Genomic DNA, 6,456 nt, shown 5'->3' with positions numbered 1-6,456 from the left:
AGAAAACAAAGCCAAATGGGAGCTGCAGAGGTTTTACATTACATTACATTACTCTGAGCTGGGACAATTCAAATGCCCTTTTTAAACACTAATTAAACAAAAGATAGAGTGTGCAGACTACTCATTTACTTGTCCAAACACTAATAGCATTGTGCTTCTCACTTTCACAAAGACATCTTGTGAGGGAAACAAACGTAATTTTCTAAACTGAATCGGTGAATAATGGTCCCAATGGTAGTATCTGGAAACTCAGCCAGAAGATGTGATGAAGAGTACTACAGATACCGAAATGTTCAACCACAGACCAGTTAACTTAACACTAAGCATTTTCTGTTGAAGTCTTTGTGCAGCTTAGAATGGTTTTACAGTTCATAAGTAGTTAGCAATGTATTTCAGTGAGCAGGGAGAAAAGCTCGAGAACCATGGCAGGTTCCCATTTTCATCCTGACCACAGACTTCTCTGGTAGCCCTGGACAGCGAACTAAGCACTGTGAGCAAGCTCACACCGTGTATCTTCCAAGTTTAAAAAGACACATACGTATTTCAAAGGATATAGTGGTGATTCATCAGTTGATTTCTGAGAAGTTCTACATGCTGTCTGAACACCAAGCATTCATGCTATCAGTGATCAGTTATTTTATCCCTTATACTTAACTTCACAGTTAGAACACATTTAAAAGACAAATTGAGATTCTGTGCGGTTCTTATTGTATTTTAGCCTATTCTTGAATCTCGGAATACGCTTGGGAACTTTTTTTTAAATTTTATTTTCAGCAGATGACTAAGAATGTCTCACAACATCTGTAACTCTTATCAGTTTATGTCCAAAAATGTCTATATTTGCCTGTCTAAACAGCTTGTTTTATGTAGAGATCAGGTAATGAAATACCAAGCTGTCACTGTAGCAGTTATTGCAGTTCTATATGAGCTGGAGTGCTCAAAGGAAGCTGCTGGTTTAGCTTTACATAGAAGAATCACCTCTGACTTTCACCCTTCTTTCTGAGTCAGATGTCATCCTGCAATTTCAGCCTCGCAGCCTGTTTCTGTTTCCAGCCGGTGACACGCAGCAGGCTTCCCATAAACGTTGGGACATCTGGCCATACCTGGGCAATTCGGAACAGCTTTGCAGCTAGACAGCAGAGGCAGTCTTTCCCAGTGATTCAGCTTCGAGACTATGAGAAAGCAGTCTAATGTATACAAAATATGTTTTCTTAACTTTTCATCTTAACCAGAGCTTGACGTACTGCTTCAACATCACTGGCTGAGGAAATGTTTCCGATTGCTTGTGATCAGAGTCAACCAATAATCATTATAATAATACTGAGCTCTGATACAGTGTTTTTGCTCTTGAAAACATTTATCAAAATGACTGTGAAGGGTCTGGATTGAGTTTTTGTATATGACACTTTTTTCAGTTCCAGATCAGTGGTTCAAACCCAACCTGTGCCAGTTGTGACTAACGTGGTTATTCACAAGACCAACTTTTGTCTAGGGCAGTTTTCCTTTGAAGTAAGTGGTGAGAGATAGGCTTTTCTGAGGGTGAATCAGGGCAGGAACAGTTAGGTCTTGCTCTGAATCACCTTCAGGAGCTTTCTTCTTCTTTCCGTGGCACAGAGACAGGACTGTCTCCCACGTAAGGACATGAAGAACTCCCCACAGGGTCCCACTGGTGGTCCATCTAACTGCCTTTTCTCATTCCAACAGTGGCAACAGTAGATGCTATTTGGAGAGAGAATGTGAGGCTGGCCACTTTCCGCGGGCCTGTCCCTTCAAACTCCCCAGCATCCACAATTGTTGTATTAAGGATGTTAAAGGATATGTCCCTGCCTATTCCCTCTGGTAGTATTTGATGGACCTTTTTGAGTTTTCTGATACTGTCTGCCTCCACAGTCTCCTGTGGCAACAAATCCCAGCAGCTCAGTCTCCATTGTGTAAGCGCTGTATCTGTTTTAAATCTTCTCCTACCAGTTTGAACGAGTTCCTCCTAGTACTGCAGGATTCAGTGGATAACAGTTCGGCATTCACCCCATCTGCCATCTTCATGATTTTCTAAACCTCAAGCATGTCTTCTCTCAGCCTTCTCTTCTTCAAGCTGAAGAGTCTCTGCCTTTCAATTTCTTCTCATGAAGCATTTGCTCCACAAACTTAAAAAACGTAGTGGCTCTTCTCTATGTCCCTCTTGAGATGCAGAGACCAGAATTGCACACAACACCCACCTTGTGGGTGCAACCAGGGCTTTCTATAGCGGCAAAACGGTGCCCTCTGTCTTGCTCTCAGCACTCTTCCTGACAACACCCAGTGTTTTTTTGGCTTTTGGACTGCCACTACACATTACATTTATAAGTTTGGAGACCACTAAATGATACCTCCAATACTTCTCTCTCCCTAGGCTCCACATACTCCTCAACTATACTGGCTGGAGTGTCATTTCCAGATCAGCTATTTGCTGATTTGTATGAAGGGATTCGCTTCTTTCCGTTTAGCTCCCACTCAAAGCAAGACACTACAGCAGGCCACTCTGCTTTGCATCCCAAGAACTCGTCAGACCAACAGCATAAGCTAGCTTCTGTGTGCCCAAGAACGTAGGTGAGGAAGGCTGTCCTGTGGCTGTCTCTGCTGCACCTTTCCTGTGGGCAAGCAGATGACATTATTGTGCGAAGCTGTCAATTCGGCTCTGATCACAGGAGCTAAATTCAGTTTAAGGGGAAAAAATAAAGAAAAATAAAAATTAAAAACAAACAAACAAAAACAAAACCCACAAAACAACAACAAAAAAACACAGAACTAACCACCCCCCCACAAAGAATCTGCTTCATGAAAAACATCTGAACACTTCTTTGTTCATTTTATACTTCCTAGATGCTTGGTTACTGTCCCTGAATGGGCAGCTTCAAAGGAGCAATTAAAAAATGTGTGCATGGACACACAGATGAGCCCTGTTTGCACACAAAAACTTTATTCTGAGCTACCTTATGTCACCCCTTTTAGCAGGAGTCATCACGAGGGCATGACACCAATAAGCAGACAATGAATAAAGAAAATAACTGTTCATAAGTTCATAGTTGGCATACAAAAGTTATTGAAGAGGAACTGATATTCTAGGCAACTGGCCACCACTGCTGCCTATCAACCCTCTTTTCCCCCAACTGTTACAGGGTGTGATAAAGCTCATTTTAAAAACACTTCTATGAGACCTCTGAGCCTGGTAGGTACAATTTCGTGCTCACTGATAAACAGGCTTAAACCTTATTGTTCATGCACATTGTAGTCTGTAGTCAAAGACAACAGACAAGCAGGTATTCAACTGTCTATGTGTTACATCTCCCACCTGCACTGAACTATAAGTATAAAATTTCAACCATAAGATGTGAAGTCACATGAGAAAAATTAACGGAAGTGGATTAGTGAATTAAATCCAGATTTGAGGACACCATATTCATTCCAAAGGTTTAACCTCAGTACTATCAAGTAAAATCTCAAGTGTTATAATCCCAGATTTGGGGAAAATTCTGAGACAAATTCTCAAAACTTAGGCAGGTTTACATGTGAACCTGGAAATTCCAGGTCATCTCCAGTGCTTGTTAATACAGTGAGTGTGTATGTATAGGGAAGGGGAGCAGCTTCATTACATCAACAAACGATGGCTGTTTGTTTTACTCTGGTCACCTTCCCATATGCGAAATGGTCTCAGAAATTTCCAGTGTTTCCCTGAAAATAATCACTGAACTTCAAACCATCCCTCAGAGGTAACCTGTGTCTGTATTGGACGTGAGTCCAAACATTATTTTAAATAACCAACATGAGAACCAGGGCTGGTAGTAAGAATACAGGATATTGTTGCTCACTGCACACTATGTGCTTTAGCTGGACATCCTGTCAAGTCATGGAGCTTCTGAACTGGGTGGTTAATGGCAAAAATGCTGGATTGAAATTTTTGGCAAAACCAAAAATACTTGTTCATGCTCACTCCTGGGCACCGGTTCTCCTGTGTGATGCGGGGCTAGAAACTGCCCCTCCTACAAGCTCACTGGTGCCTCAGAAAGCAGCACTGAAGGAGAGCAAGGAAAGGTGGTGCCAAAATGGTACAAGGTGGTACCAAGGAAAGGCAGAATGCACAGGGAGCACTGACACTCCGCTCGATGTCAGACAAACTCAGCTTGCCTGTGCCCTCACCCACACCCTGCCTGCCCCTTTGGCTTCCTCTGTCCAGATCCTGAAGGGTCATGAGAAACCAAACAACAGCAAGGACGTGTTTGTCACTTCTGACCCGCAGATCTCAGAACAGTTGTTGATTCTTTCCATTTTGCAGATGAGGAAATGACGTACTTGTCTTCTTACCCAGCAGTCAAGGGCAGAGCCAGAGAATCCAGATTTCCTGGGTCATCATCTAATACACTATTCAGTAAACAGCTGTAAGCAGTCAGACTTCCCCTTACCATTTTCACTGCAAGGATGTGTTTACTTTTCCACAGTGATTTGCTCCACAGGGGATTCACAATGGACAAAGAAGCAATGATGCACAAGATCAACATATCCTTTTTAAGCCACTTGTTGGTGTCCTCAGTATTTCACTTATGCCAATACTCTGCTGGTCACTCTCACAGAGAGGGAGTATCTGCCAATGTGTGACACTGCAGCTTTTCCCAGTGGCCTGTGCGTGATGACTACCTTGAAAGATTTGCCAGCGTAACCTCCTGTTGAGTTCAGCTCAACCAAAGTGGCAAGCTTATGGGCTTCATTGAATTCCCTCCTACCTGTCAGCAGATTTAGAAGTAATCAAAACATAATAGGCAAAGTGTATCCCCCTCATCGAGGGAGCTAAAGCAAGATGAAATTGGACCTTTCTTACAATACAAAAACTGAGATCTGTTTTTAAAAGGAAAAGCCAAAAACCAGACAATACTATGTAGAAGTTAAATAAAAATAATACCTTCGATCAGATCTTCTACTGATGTAATCTACTCTCTGAAGTCAGGAGAGCTACCCCAATTCACATTAACTAAGAGTCCAGTCCTCCTCTTGCAAACAGAGTTGTAAGCCTTTCTAAAATCCACAGACAACATTACTTTGGGAAGTAGATCAGTGAATAATCATCTGAACAGCTTTTATCTAAGACCTGATTTCTTGTTTCTCTTTCCACCCATCAATGGTTAATAGTAACCTTCAGAGCCAAAGCTTGATTCGACTGACTTCTGCTCCCACAGACAGCACTAACTTCAGTAGCATCAAGAATTGGCTCTAAAAGCTAAAAGATAACAGGGGTCTGTACTGACACCATTGTGTGTGTGTTGTGATTTGACTAACTGTAGTAAAAGAAACATAGAAAAGATAATTCAGAGCTTCCCAAACAAATAAAATCATTCCCCCTTATTTTGCTGCTGGCCCAAATATATTCTTGATCAAAGTATAATTACATAAGGAATGATTCTGATGTATCTTTTGTGCAACAGTCAAAGTTTACGATAGCATGTAAATTAACTTAGTGGAATCTACCTTTCAATAATAGCTTTAATTAATCTTTAAATGTTAAATGCTGCTCCCACTTTAGCCATAAATTTTTCACCCTACTTTGAACCAAACAGGATCTGTCATCTGGGACACACTCCCTGTTTGGTCTAAATCATTGATGTGATTCTAGTCATAACCTCTGGAAATATCTTTGAAGACAGCATCACTCCAGACATTTTACACATTACAGAGCTGTTTCTCAAGACAAAATAAAAGAAAAAGACTTTTCCAGTAATGTACTGAAAAATCGCCTGTCAAAGGAACAAGAAATGTGCATAACTTCAGTTCTTTGGACTACCCTCTAGAGTTATAACTTAGCTATATCTATGTACTCTCAATAAATTCAAGAGAATTCTCTTTGTAAATAGGTTTTCCCCCAAAATGCAAAGTTTTGAACAAGCTCTAATTATAGAATACATTTGTGTCATATCATCTCATACTAATAACATCATCTGTGTCACCTGGCTTATTTATTCATATCTCCTGGGTTTAATTTTTTAGTGTAAAATGGCAACACATGTGCTAAAATAACATGGACATATAAATATCCCTGTTAAAGAAACAGCTCACTGTTCCATGAGCTGGCAAGAAAAAAGATCAATGAATGACATGGCAGAAGACATAGGTATAGTTTAGAAAGAAAATTAACATTATTGTATTTGTTAGTCAGATTGACTTTATATGAGATGCTCTTAAAACAGAATATTTATACTCACCCCGCACCCCTGCAGAAAGTGTCATCCATTAATATTAAAAAAAAGACGAGAACTTGAAAGCTATTCTTTACCCCACCCTTTAGACCGAGTTCTTATCCTCAGATGAACTTTATTTTTTGACCAGCTCACTAATCATGACTGAAATCACCGGCCCCTCTGAACAGCACATAAGCATTAGAGTTAGCAGCAAAAGCAAGACTGGCCTTAATTGGTCCACTTACATAAAAGTAGA

Source organism: Streptopelia decaocto, assembly GCF_964273445.1.
Source record: "Streptopelia decaocto genome assembly, chromosome: 2".
In the NCBI taxonomy this organism is placed as follows: Eukaryota; Metazoa; Chordata; class Aves; order Columbiformes; family Columbidae; genus Streptopelia; species Streptopelia decaocto.
Note: the sequence above shows the minus strand (reverse complement) of the source record.